Here is a 15,342-nt window from a genome sequence, read left to right on the forward strand (position 1 = left end):
AATGACAACAATAGGAGGTCACCAAATCGAGTACATAAAAAGAACTAGGAGAGAGGACCCAATAGTTGAGCACCCTAACTTCACACTTTTCAAAATCTTACCTGAAAATTTTGAATTTCTTTCAGTTTTTTGTAGCACCTTACTTGGCAAGTCACCTGCTTATAACTAAGGTTTCACATCCTTATCATCAAATATGAAGCCACATTAGCATGTTTTTTGTCAAGGTGTCCAAAACAATCCAAAAAATTGTGAGACCAATAGTCGTGCATAAGAAGCCCCATACTTGTGCAGTTGATGTGGCATCACGTGATTGGTTGCTTTTTACAACTAAGGGTATGTTTCATTCAATTATGGATATTAAAGTCACAACTATTGGTGCAATATTGTTAAAAAAATTAGATATTAAATCAACAAATATGAGTATTAAATCAACAACTACTATCATAACAATTAAAAGACACTACATAAAAATGAAATCTTGAAAGTTAAAAACACATGGGATGCAAGTGCAATAGTAGTCTTATATAATGTGTGAGTGTAATGCATGGAAGTGATATATTTAATGCTTTGGGTGCAGAAGAACGACGGGGAAAAAAAAAAAAAAATACATTTTCCCTTTCCTGCCCAAACAGAGCCTCCAGTTGTGCCTCTGTGCGCCTCTTCTTTTGCTTCTGCTTCTCCTCCTTCGAGCAAAGGTGGTTTCCTGCCCAAAGCACTTTGTTCGAAGAAGGATTGTAATTATTAATCTGGTGTTTATTGGAATTATTATGAATGATATGGATAGGTTTTGAATGAAACAAATACGAGTAGGTCACCAACTGAAATAAGTTCACATTTATCAATGCATTCCTAATGTGTTGTAGGACAGAAGCTTTCGATCAGGTATCTACATCACTCAAATTGTAAAGAAGGGTGAATTTGGTCAGCTATTTGGAGTGTGGAACCATAGACAAGGCAGAATAACTGAAAGTCTCAAATGACAGAATCAACACAAAATGGATTTGTTAAAGGCTTTTACAACTCTCAAGCAAATGCAATTGTAGGTGCAAAGCCACATCCCAAAAACAAAGCCATCAAACTTGCACAAAATGGATTTCTTGAGTCAGTTTTAAGAAATTTTAAGAAATGGTAGTCTTCTCCCTGCCGATGCCATGACTGATGGAAGCTTTATGGACAACCCAAAGTTTTTGTCAGATTTAGATGCCATAAATAGGCATTTTGTACAATATGGAATGATAGTTAAATAGAATTTTTTTTAAACAAAATGCCTTAAACAAACAAGGACACAAATCTATTAAACATGGTGTCACTTGTTGAGGTTGGATATCCAATTCTTGATAGTAATTGACTTTGATAATGGGGTTAAATGAGAAATCATTCGGGATTCTTGAATATAACATATACACATTTGATCAAACTAACTTGAGATGTCGTCAACATTTAATACACTTGTTTGTCTTTGGCAAGTAAGGTTTTTCCTTATTTGTGCAAATCAGCATTTGTTTTCTCGTTATCGGGCATACTTAAGGTTGTAATAATTTACTAATATGAAATGGCAACCAATATTTTCAGTCCTCCATTAAGCTATGAAAAGGTTCCCATTGTAATATGGTCGTAACCTTAGAAAGCTTCTCTGGAGTAGGATCCTATGATATTGGATCAATTTCAAAGAAGTGAAGAAAAGTTTATTTGTGAAGGTTTAGATCGCAAAGATTTTTGAAAATATTTTACTTTCTTTATTTATATCTATGAAGGTTTTGATCCCAAAGATCTTATAAAATTCTTCATCATCTTTTGTTGATACTTGTGAATGTTTTGATCACAAAGATCTTTGGAAACACTTCGCTTTTTCGTACTGATACTTGAGAAGGTTTTGATCGCAAAGATCTTCAAAATGCTTCGCCTTCTTTCTAGATATAATCAAGAAGGACATCTTATTCTTGAATACCACTGGACAAGCAAAGATAAAACTATATACATTTTTTAAGGAAATGATGTTAAGTACTCTTTATTGTACATGGGTTGCTAACAAACCTATTTGTTATAGGTGGCCACCATCATCTAGTTAAGTTATATGATAAAATATAGTTTATGGGGTTGTGTTAAAATATAAACTATATTTTAAATATATTTGTCATATGGAAACAAGTCTCTTGTAAGAGACCCAACTCTCCACTAATGTACCTATTTAAGCATCTTTGGATCCAACTATTGGATATACAGAAAAATATAGAGAAAACATATTTTCAAGCTCTCCAAATTTTATCAAGAAATTCATTAGAGTTTCATAACCACCTTCCATTTTATGGAAATTGAAATATGGTGTTTGTAACACACACAGAATTAACAACTGTTATGCGAGGAAAATTATTGTAATGGGATGAGCTTTCATGGTAGCTATGCCTTCTCATGGATACCTAAAAAATAAAATCCCATTCTGGTAAGCCTTCTCAAGCAAGTGAATGGATAACTTGTCTTTCATACAATAATTGTGATTGTAGTTTGGCTTATTATGATCACCTAGAGGAGCCACTTTGATTCTCTTCTACATGAATTATTGATTATTGTGCATAGTGAACATTTAAAGGTATCAAAAAATTATTTATTCTTCTCAAAATAACCTTAGAAGAAAATAATGATTAAATAAGTATTGGAGTTAAACATGATCAAAGAGCTCAAAATTAAAACATATAGCAAGTCTAGAAAAAATGTTCAACATAAAGTCTTGATAAATGTGTTCAGCAAATTTAGAGAAAGATCCGTCATTTATTATAAACTAGCATACATATATTAAATATTAATATATCTAAAATACATAGAGAGATATCTTTGTGGATGCATTTATTGCACCTTAGAAATCGATGAAATTACATGTGAGGTTTGTGTCTCCTAAAATGTAGAAATAATTTAAGCTCATACTTTTAAGATTTTAGATTTAAGTATGTGTCTTTGGGTTGTAATTATACATTGTATATTACAACCCTCACCCTAACGATCATGTGAACCATAATCCTAACCCAACCCCTAACCCTGGTTAACACTAACCATAACCCTAACCCTAACTCTACCCAAAAATCTAACCCTACCCCTAACCTACCCTAAAAATTTAATATATATGGGTATGTGCAAGATCATGAGGTGCCAAAAAGTGGTGATATGATTTCAAAAAATGTATTTTCCACTCACCAAAAATGTGAGAAATCAATGTTGAATCTTTGGTTGGCTTGGATGTTTGTACATTCAGCCATGGCAAAAGCTAGAGTATATCTCATATTCGGTATTATTGAAATTTTATATCACATAATATATTATATAATATGTATTATATATTTTATATTATAATATATTATATCTTATATATGAATAATGTAACGCCCTGCTAAGGAACCCCAAAGGATCTAACCTAACTAACTCAACTAAGAAGAGAAATATTTTTTTTTTAAATATCTTAATGAGAATCCTAAGGCAGTGCTCAATAAGAGATAACTTATTAAACTCAAATGCACAAGTAGAAAGAAATAAAAACCAAACCATCCTCTACGGTTCCTTAACATTGTTACTAAACAACTCACAAAAACATGAAAGGAACTATATCTAACATAATTACCAATCAACCATATGTTATGAGATGAGTATTAATGAGAAAGTTAACACATCCTAAAAGATTCATTCCCATTTTATTACATAATGATAAGAGACTAAATGCAATCATTTAACCTTAAGTTTAGGTTCATTTTAGGACCCAAATCCAAATGTTCCTATAATATTTTTAATAATAAATAACTAACAGTTAATCTATCCATACATGTATAGTAAAATTATTACAACTAACCATCATGAATCCTATCCTCAATTTACTTACATAACATCATAAATACATCATTGTTTACATCATCTTCCTTGGAGGTGTGTCCCAATTAAATTTGCAATTACATTTAATATATAACAAAGCAATATAATATAATAATGTATGAATCTACCTCTAATCTACAAAGTGAGTTATATCCAAGAGAATCCACTTGAGAGAGAAGAAAATCCAATCCACACAATGAACAAGTCAAAAACACCTAATGGAAGTAGGAAACTACCACCCGATCATGTGAACCCTGAAAGACCACCCCCTGTGCTAGGAGATAGATATATGGCCCACATTCACACAAGAAAGGGATAAAGGTAAACAAGGTCACTACCTACAACCATAGGATAAGAACAATAAACAAAGAACATAAAGATGATCAACATAACAAAGATAACTCCACACAACAACTCCAAAGGACTTACAAATTACAATACAAGAGTAGGACACTAGTGCATAGAATGGAAGAGTGTCATCACATAATTCAGCATGGGTTATCCTAGTAAGTCTCCATAGACCTCGACCCTCATCCTGGGTTATCCTGATAGTCTCTCCTGACTCCTAGCCCCCATCCAAGACTTATGCAGAACCAACATACCTTTTGTGAGGACAAGGCAGTTGATCTTGCCATTCCAAGAACCCCAAACCTCACCATTGTTGGGAAAAATGGTGTCTCAACCTTGCATTTATGCAAGGTTACTATTTATAGTAAGTTTTCATTTGAGCACAAAATGGTGCGAAACTCTCCCTGAAGCTTCTGGTTGGCTAGATAAGCATTCCGGTAAAGTTGCGTCGTAAGGTCATAGCTAGTTTTGAAGATATTAAAGTTTTCATCTTGGAGGGGTGTGATAAAATGTTTAAACTTAATTTTGGGGGCTTTAGAGGCTCCGAAATGCCCTGAAAAGTGGCCGTAACCGGCACAGCGGGTTATGAGGTGATAGAACACTTCGCGAGCTTTCCGACGCTTCAAACGGTTCGTCAATCGGACACCCGGTTCTCAAGTTATGGCCTCCGGAAGTTTGTACTCCTGAAATAGGAAAAATAATTTGTATCGGATACATAAATTAGCTGTAAAAGGGAGCGAAACGTGTTGATGTGTACTTTAACATGTCATAGGGCATCTAGAAGGGAGATAAGGTCGGCTACACCTTATTGGGTGGTTTTAGCCCATGGTCTTGTAATACCGTTTGACGGTTTCTTATATTGTATCTCCTATTTATGAGGTGTGAGATAGAGGTTGTGTGTAAGAGTCTTATGGCTATTGAGTTGCCTCTGAATCTCTGATTAGTGGTACTCCTGCGAAGAGCTTGCTCTGCAAGTATGTTGTAATCTGTTTTTGATTGCTGAATAAAATATTGGGCTGCTTTTGGAGTGTGGGGTTTTTCTCCCGAAAGGGTTTTCCCCACGTAAATCATTGTGTTGTGGTATGAATGCTGTTATATCTATTTCTATTTTCTGTAACTGTTGTAATGATCTGAAAAAGTTTTGCATTACCCTCCTCTCAAGGTTTGTGTAGGAAGTTGTTTCTGCTACTTAACTTCCTTAGAAGTGGTATCAGAGCTTGATCACCTTTGGTTTCAATTGTGGGCAGTTAAGTTTTTTGAACTAATCCAGATTTGAGTGGGAGCTTGTGCAGAAGACACTTTTTGATCTTGTTGTAGGAATATTCAGATGGCGAGTTCGTCAGGAAGAATAGAGGTGGAGAAATTTAATGGAAGTAATTTTGAGATGTGGAAGCTGAAGATGGAAGATCTGCTAATAGATCGAGATCTTTGGGATGTTGTTGATGCGAATGTCCAAAGGCCCTCAGATCTTACTGCGGCAGCTTAGTATGATATTATGGACCGAAAAGCCAAGGGTCTAATCAGACTGTGCCTGGCAGACTCTGTTCTAATCAATGTCCATGAAGAAAACTCTGCAAAGAAGCTATGGACTAAGCTTGGTGAGATGTATCAAGTGAAATCTTTATTAAATCAATTTTTCTTAAGAAAGAAATTGTATTCCTTGAAGATGGAAGAGGGTGGATGAATTTTAGACCACCTGGAAGCATTCAATATGTTGGTGGCTCAATTAGTATCTATCGATGTTAAGATGGACGAGCAGGAGAAATTTCAGATCTTGCTTTGTTCTTTGCCTGATTCGTGGGATTCTCTTGTTATGGCTATCGGTAGTACTTCTGTTGTTTTGAAATCTGAAGACGTGGTGGGTGCCCTACTCGGTGAAGAGATGCGAAGGAAGGTATCCATCAGTTTAAAGGAAGCCCTAACCATTCGTGAAAGATCTAAGGAGAAAGGCAAGAAGAATGAGAAGCGCGACAAGTCCAAATCCAAAGGGAGATCGAAATCTCCTAGAAAGTCCAAAGTCATTTGCTGGAATTGCGGTAAATCGGGTCACATCCGTAAGGACTGCAAAGAAGAAAAGAAGAAGAAGAAAAAGAAAAAGTTCGATTCTGATTCTGAGTCCGACAAGGAAGATGGCGATGCATTTATTGCAGCTTTGGCAACTCATGCAGGTAATGATACCTGGCTAATTGACTCAGGTGCATCTTTTCATATGACTTCCAATAGAGATTGGTTTTTTGAATATGAAGGATTTAATGGAGGTAAGGTGTACTTGGGTGATGATTCACCTCTAGACATTGTTGGTCGAGGTAAAGTTAGAATCAGGTTTTCTGATGGTAGAATAAAAAGGATTAATGGTGTGCTGCATATCCCTGGATTAAAATGAAACCTGTTATCTATGAGCAAACTGATAGATGCGGGTGTGCAGGTAGTCTTTTCTGAAGCAGGATGTAAGATGATTAAGGGTGCTATGGTAGTTGCTAGAGGTGTCAGGTTTAACACTTTGTCAAATGTATCTTCATCGGGTATAGTTATGGTGTGAAAGGATAAAAGCTTTGGGACCCTGTTGCACAAAAGGGAATTCACAGTAGAAGTGTTATTTTTAGAGAAATTAAGTCTCGTTCTATTACATTGCAGCCAGAATAGACTAAAAAAGAAGATGTGATTCAACTTCCTTCTACACTTGAAAGAGTTGAATCGAGACCCCTAGATAGGCAAGAAGTTGATGAGAGCTCGACTAGCTCTGAATCTTCAGAAGAGGAGGAAGAACCTCCAACTCAGCTTGTTCGAAGGTCTTCAAGACATAGACAACCACCTGAAAGGTATTCACCTGATGATTGGAGATGTATTTTTGCTCTGAATACTAGTGTAGATGAACCGAAATCTGTAGAAGAGGCATTAGGTATGAATGATGCAGAATCCTGGAAGATTGCTATGGAGGAAGAAATGGCAGCTTTGAAAAAGAATGATACATGGGATCTTGTACCATTGCCTGAAGGACGAAAACCTGTTGGTTGTAAATGGGTGTTCAAGAAAAATATTGGTTCAGATTGAAGCATTGAGAAGTATAAAGCAAGGTTGGTTGCAAAAGGCTACTCTCAGGTTGAGGGTGTTGATTACAGTGAGATATTTTCTCCTGTTGCAAAAATGACGTCCATTAGATTTTTGCTTTCTATTACTACTGCTTATGATTTAGAGGTTGACCAAATGGATGTGAAAACTGCTTTCCTTCATGGTGATTTGGAGGAAGATATTTATATGACACAGCCGGAGCACTATGTGGTGAAAGGCAAAAGTAATTTGGTCTGTAAATTGAAGAAATCTTTGTATGGCCTAAAACAAAGTCCTAGGATGTGGTACCAGAAATTTGATACATATGTGTTGAGTTTGGGATTTGAACGTTCTAAATCAGATCACTGTGTTAATTATAAATCTGATGGTGATCATTTCTTATTCATTGCATTGTATGTTGATGATATGTTATTCATTGGTAAAGGGAAAGGTATGATTTCAAAACTGAAGTCTCAGCTTGCTGCTAAATTTGAAATGAAAGATCTTGGTGCAGCAAAACACATTCTTGGGATGGAAATTAGAAGAGATAGGGTGAACAGAAAGCTATGGCTAGGCCAGAGTAAGTATGTGAATTCAGTGTTACAGAGGTTCAGCATGCAAAATTCTAGACCATTGAGTGTTCCTTTTACAGTTGGAACGAAGCTCTCTGTTTCAGATTGTCCTACATCCCCATTGGAGATGGAAGACATGAGCAGAGTGCCTTACCAGAGTGCGGTTGGAAGCTTGATGTATGCTATGGTCTGTACTAGACCAGACATTGCCCAAGCAGTGGGAGTACTTTCTAGATATATGTCTAATCCTGGTAGAGTTCATTGGGATGCAGTCAAAAGAGTCTTCAAATATTTGAAGGGTACTTCAGAGTATTCTTTATGTTATCATGGTAATTCAGTTGGAGAAATGACTTCCCTTGATATCCATGGTTATGTGGATTCAGATTGGGCAGGTGATATTGATAGCAGAAGATCCACCAGTGCTTATGTGTTTACTTCGATTGGTGGTTTAATTAGTTGGATGAGTAAGCGACAGGATGTGGTTGCTTTATCCACTACTGAAGCAGAGTATATGGCAGCTACTCATGCTTGTAAAGAGTCCATTTGGCTTAAGAGACTGTGTTCGGATATTGGAATAAAACAAGGTACAGTGACAATTTACTCTGACAGTCAGAGTGCAATTAGCCTAGCTAAGAACAGGACATTTCATGCCCGGACCAAACATATTGATGTTTAGTATCATTTTCTTAGAGATATGGTTGAAGATGGTAGGGTGAAGCTGGTTAAGGTGGAAACTTTGATGAATGTTGCAGATGCTTTAACTAAGGCTGTGAGCACAGAAAAGTTTAGATGGTGTTCAGAGTCTATGGGCCTTATGGCCCCTAGCAATTGACTCATTGTGTTGACATTCTCTTCCGCTCCTACAAGGTGTTCGACAAGTGGGAGATTTGTTGGGAAAAATGGTGTCTCAACCTTGCATTTATGCGAGGTTACTATTTATAGTAAGTTTTCATTTGAGCACGAAATGGTACGAAACTCTCCCTAAAGCTTTTGGCTGGCTAGATAAGCATTCCAGTAAAGTTGCATCGCAAGGTCACAGCTAGTTTTGAAGATATTAAAGTTTTCGTCTTGGAGGGGTGCGATAAAATGTTTAAACTTAATTTTGGGGTCTTTAGAGGCTTCGAAATGCCCTGAAAAGTGGTCATAACTAGTAGAGCAAGTTAGGAGGTGATAGAGCACTTCGCGAGCTTTCCAGCACTTCAAACGGTTCGTCAATCGGACACCCGGTTCTCAAGTTATGGCCTCCGAAAGTTTGTACTCCTGAAATAGGAAAAATAATTTGTATCGGATACATAAATGAGCTGTAAAAGGGAGCGACACGTGTTGATGTGTGCTTTAACATATCATAGGGCATCTAGAAGGGAGATAAGGTCGGCTACAACTTATTGGGTGGTTTTAGCCCATGGTCTTGTAATACCGTTTGACGATTTCTTGTATTGTATCTCCTATTTATGAGGTGTGTGAGATAGAGGTTATGTGTAAGAGTCTTATGGCTATTGAGTTGCCTCTGAATCTCTGATTAGTGGTACTCCTGCGAAGAGCTTGCTCTGCAAGTATGTTGTAATCTGTTTTTGATTGCTGAATAAAATATTGGGCTGCTTTTGGAGTGTGGGGTTTTTCTCCCGAAAGGGTTTTCCCCATGTAAATCACTGTGTTGTGGTATGAATGTTGTTATATCTATTTCTATTTTCTGTAACTATTATAACGATCTGAAAAAGTTTTGCATTACCCTCCTCTCAAGGTTAGTGTAGGAAGTTGTTTCCGCTACTTAACTTCTTTACAAGTGGTATCAGAGCCTGATCACCTTTGGTTTCAATTGTGGGCAGTTAGGTTTTTTGAACTAATCCAGATTTGAGTGGGAGCTTGTGCAGAAGACACTTTTTCATCTTGTTGTAGGAATATTCAGATGGCGAGTTCGTCAGGAAGAATAGAGGTGGAGAAATTTAATGGAAGTAATTTTGAGATGTGGAAGCTAAAGATGGAAGATCTGCTAATAGATCGAGATCTTTGGGATGTTGTTGATGCGAATGTCCAAAGGCCCTCAGATCCTACTGCGGCAGCTCAGTATGATGTTATGGACCGAAAAGCCAAGGGTCTAATCAGACTATGCCTGGCAGACTCTGTTCTAATCAATGTCCATGAAGAAAACTCTGCAAAGAAGCTATGGACTAAGCTTGGTGAGATGCATCAAGTGAAATCTTTATTAAATCAAATTTTCTTAAGAAAGAAATTGTATTCCTTGAAGATGGAAGAGGGTGGATGAATTGGAGACCACCTGGAAGCATTCAATATGTTGGTGGCTCAATTAGTATCCATCGGTGTTAAGATGGACGAGGAGGAGAAATGTCAGATCTTGCTTTGTTCTTTGCCTGATTCGTGGGATTCTCTTGTTATGGCTATCGGTAGTACTTCTGTTGTTTTGAAATCTGAAGACGTGGTGGGTGCCCTACTCAGTGAAGAGATGCGAAGGAAGGTATCCATCAGTTCAAAGGAAGCCCTAACCGTTCGTGAAAGATCTAAAGAGAAAGGTAAGAAGAATGAGAAGCGCGACAAGTCCAAATCCAAAGGGAGATCGAAATCTCCTAGAAAGTCCAAAGTCATTTGCTGGAATTGCGGTAAACCGGGTCACATCCGTAAGGACTGTAAAGAAGAAAAGAAGAAGAAGAAAAAGAAAAAGTTGGATTTTGATTCTAAATCCGACAAGGAAGATGGCGATGCATTTATTGCGGCTTTGGCGACTCATGCAGGTAATGACACCTGGCTAATTGACTCAGGTGCATCTTTTCATATGACTTCCAATAGAGATTGGTTTTCTGAATATGAAGGATTTAATGGAGGTAAGGTGTACTTGGGTGATGATTCACCACTAGACATTGTTGGTCGAGGTAAAGTTAGAATCAGGTTTTCTGATGTTAGAATAAAAAGGATTAATGGTGTGCTGCATATCCCTGGATTAAAATGAAACCTATTATCTATGAGCAAACTGATAGATGCAGGTGTGCAGGTAGTCTTTTCTGAAGCAGGATGTAAGATGATTAAGGGTGCTATGGTAGTTGCTAGAGGTGTCAGGTTTGGCACTTTGTATAAGCTTGAAGCATACACTGTTGAGTGTAATAGCACTTCTGTAAAAAGTAAATCTGCAGATACTTCACTGGAAGATTTGAAGGTTTCACCTTCAGCAGATGGAAATGGTTTTTGGGTACCTAAGGGTGCTCTTTCTTCTGAAGCAAAGTTACCTACAGAGAAGACTATGTTATGGCACCAGAGACTTGGCCACATTGGAGAAAAGGGTCTAAGGACCTTGAAAAATAAAAACCTTGTTGAAGGTTTGAATGATTGTAATCTTGACTTTGATTTTTGTGAGCATTGCATTTATGGAAAACAAAACCGCGTTTAGTTTTACTCGAGTTCTCATAAAACTTGTGGTGTTTTGGATCTTATCCATTCTGATGTGTTTGGTCTAGTAGATGTCTCTTCGATTGGAAAATCCACATATTATGTTTCATTTATTGATGATTTTAGTAGAAGGACATGGGTATATTTTCTAAAGAGTAAATCTGAAGTTTTTAGTCGTTTTAAAGAATTTAAAGCAATGGTTGAGTTGCAGACTGGAAAGAAAATAAAATGTTTGAGAACTAATAATGGCGGTGAGTTTTGCTCTAATGATTTTGATAGATTCTGTAAAGACTGTGGAATTAACGGGCAGAAGACAACTCCGTATTCTCCACAGCAGAATGGAGTTGCAGAAAGAATGAACAAGACACTGATGGAGAAGGCTAGGAGTATGTTGAGTGGTGCTGGTCTTGAACAAAAGTTTTGGGTTGAAGCTGTTGCCACTGCTTGCTACCTGATTAACAGGTCTCCTACATCAGCTCTTGTTGATAAAACACCTATGGAAGCATGGTCAGGTCACAAGCCTTCATTGAGACATCTTAGAGTTTTTGGTTGCAAGGCATATGCACATGTGCCAAAGGAGAAGCGAACAAAGTTGGAGAACAAGGCTGTGAAATGTATCTTCATCGGGTATAGTTATCGTGTGAAAGGATACAAGCTTTGGGACCCTGTTGCACAAAAGGTAATTCACAGTAGAAGTGTTATTTTTAGAGAAATTAAGTCTCCTTCTGTTACATTGCAGCCAGAACAGACTAAAAAAGAAGATGTGATTCAACTTCCTTCTACACCTGAAAGAGTTGAATCGAGACCCCTAGATAGGCAAGAAGTTAAGGAGAGCTCGACTAGCTCTGAATCTTCAGAAGAGGAGGAAGAACCTCCAACTCAGCTTGTTCGAAGGTCTACAAGACATAAACAACCACCTGAAAGGTATTCACCTGATGATTGGAGATGTATTTTTGCTCTGAATACTAGTGTGGATGAACCGAAATCTGTAGAAGAGGCATTAGGTATGAATGATGCAGAATCCTGGAAGATTGCTATGGAGGAAGAAATGGTAGCTTTGAAAAAGAATGATACATGGGATCTTGTACCATTTCCTGAAGGACAAAAACCTATTGGTTGTAAATGGGTGTTCAAGAAAAAGATTGGTTCAGATGGAAGCATTGAGAAGTATAAAGCAAGGTTGGTTGCAAAAGGCTACTCTCAGGTTGAGGGTGTTGATTACGGTGAGATATTTTCTCCTATTGCAAAAATGACGTCCATTAGATTTTTGCTTTCTATTGCTACTACTTATGATTTAGAGGTTGAGCAAATGGATGTGAAAACTGCTTTCCTTCATGGTGATTTGGAGGAAGATATTTATATGACACAGCCGGAGCACTATGTGGTGAAAGGCAAAAGTAATTTGGTCTGTAAATTGAAGAAATCTTTATATGGCCTAAAACAAAGTCCTAGGATGTGGTACCAGGTGATCATTTCTTATTCATTGTATTGTATGTTGATGATATGTTATTCATTGGTAAAGGGAAAGGTATGATTTCAGAACTGAAGTCTCAGCTCGCTACTAAATTTGAAATGAAAGATCTTGGTGTAGCAAAGCACATTCTTGGGATGGAAATTAGAAGAGATAGGGTGAACAGAAAGCTATGGCTAGGCCAGAGTAAGTATGTGAATTCAGTGTTACAGAGGTTCAACATGCAAAATTGTAGACCATTGAGTGTTCCTTTTACAGTTGGAACGAAACTATCTGTTTCAGATTGTCCTACATCCCCATTGGAGATGGAAGACATGAGCAGAGTGCCTTACCAGAGTGCGGTTGGAAGCTTGATGTATGCTATGGTCTGTACTAGACCAGGCATTGCCCAAGCAGTGGGAGTACTTTCTAGATATATGTCTAATCCTGGTAGAGTTCATTGGGATGCAGTCAAAAGAGTCTTTAGATATTTGAAGGGTACTTCAGAGTATTCTTTGTGTTATCATGGTAATTCAGTTGGAGACATGACTTCCCTTGATATCCATGGTTATGTGGATTCAGATTGGGCAGGTGATATTGATAGCAGAAGATCCACCAGTGCTTATGTGTTTACTTTGTTTGGTGGTGCAATTAGTTGGATGAGTAAGCGACAGGCTGTGGTTGCTTTATCCACTACTGAAGCAGAGTATATGGCAGCTACTCATGCTTGTAAAGAGTCCATTTGGCTTAAGAGACTGTGTTCAGATATTGGAATAAAACAAGGTACAGTGACAGTCAGAGTGTAATTAGCCTAGCTAAGAACCCGACATTTCATGCCCGGACCAAACATATTGATGTTCAGTATCATTTTGTTAGAGATATGGTCGAAGATGGTAGGGTGAAGCTGGTTAAGGTGGAAACTTTGATGAATGTTGCAGATGCTTTAACTAAGGCTGTGAGCACAGAAAAGTTCAGATGGTGTTCAGAGTCTATGGGCCTTATGGCCCCTAGCAATTGATTCATTGTGTTGACATTCTCTTCCGCTCCTGCAAGGTGTTCGACAAGTGGGAGATTTGTTGGGAAAAATGGTGTCTCAACCTTGCATTTATGCGAGGTTACTATTTATAGTAAGTTTTCATTTGAGCATGAAATGGTGCGAAACTCTCCCTGAAGCTTCTGGTTGGCTAGATAAGCATTCCGGTAAAGTTGCGTCGTAAGGTCATAGCTAGTTTTGAAGATATTAAAGTTTTCATCTTGGAGGGGTGTGATAAAATGTTTAAACTTAATTTTGGGGGATTTAGAGGCTCCGAAATGCCCTGAAAAGTGGCCGTAACCGGCACAGCGGGTTATGAGGTGATAGAGCACTTCGCGAGCTTTCCGACGCTTCAAACGGTTCGTCAATCGGACACCCGGTTCTCAAGTTAAGGCCTCCGGAAGTTTGTACTCCTGAAATAGGAAAAATAATTTGTATCGGATACATAAATGAGCTGTAAAAGGGAGCGACACGTGTTGATGTGATCTTTAACATGTTATAGGGCATCTAGAAGGGAGATAAGGTCGGCTACACCTTATTGGGTGGTTTTAGCCCATGGTCTTGTAATACCATTTGACGGTTTCTTGTATTATATCTCCTATTTATGAGGTGTGTGAGATAGAGGTTGTGTGTAAGAGTCTTATGGCTATTGAGTTGCCTCTGAATCTCTGATTAGTGGTACTCCTGCGAAGAGCTTGCTCTGCAAGTATGTTGTAATCTGTTTTTGATTGCTGAATAAAATATTGGGCTGCTTTTGGAGTGTGGGGTTTTTCTCCCGAAAGGGTTTTCCCCACGTAAATCACTGTGTTGTGGTATGAATGTTGTTATATCTATTTCTATTTTCTATAACTGTTGTAACGATCTAAAAAAAATTTGCATTACCCTCCTCTCAAGGTTAGTGTAGGAAGTTGTTTCTGCTACTTAACTTCCTTACAACCATGAGCCTAAACAAGCACTTCAGGCCATGAGTGGGGAATCACCATTATCTTGATTAATGTGAATACTACCCAATCCCCTATGTTCATTAATTAAGGTTATCACTTATTAAAACAACTCTCTCGATGGGTTATCTTAGCAATCACTTAGGATCTCAGCCCCCATGGAGAGTCAATATCCCTTATGACACTATGCCTAGTTTGATAGTATGATGAAAGAATAAGTATCTGATAGAATACTAAGAGGGGGGGTGAATCAGTATACTGAAAAACTAATAGAAAGTTCCCAAACTCAAATTCAATCACACAAATTTTTATACGTGGAAAACCCAAATAGGTACAAATCACGGTGAGATGAGACTCACAAGGATAGCTATCTGAACTCTTCTGAAGTTCACCCTGTTAGGAGCCAAGTCTGTTAAAGATTTACAATAAGTCCTGTTAAGAACTAATTCTGGTTAGGAATCACCCGGTTAAGGGATTTACAAATATTCCTTGTCGAAAAGCACAATACCCTATTAGGATTAACCTCGCTAGAGGGTTTAAGAATCCAAGCTAATGGACCACCTTATTAGAGGATTTAATGAGTAACCAAGCTTGTTAGAGCTTACCCGGTTAAGGGATTTCACTTCTGTTGTAATTGTTAGAAAACAACAGGTTTTCTTGATCTATCTGAATAGCACTACATTTTCTTGATCAGATCCTTTT

The sequence above is a fragment of the Cryptomeria japonica genome, chromosome 7, assembly GCF_030272615.1.
Source record: "Cryptomeria japonica chromosome 7, Sugi_1.0, whole genome shotgun sequence".
Taxonomy (NCBI): Eukaryota; Viridiplantae; Streptophyta; class Pinopsida; order Cupressales; family Cupressaceae; genus Cryptomeria; species Cryptomeria japonica.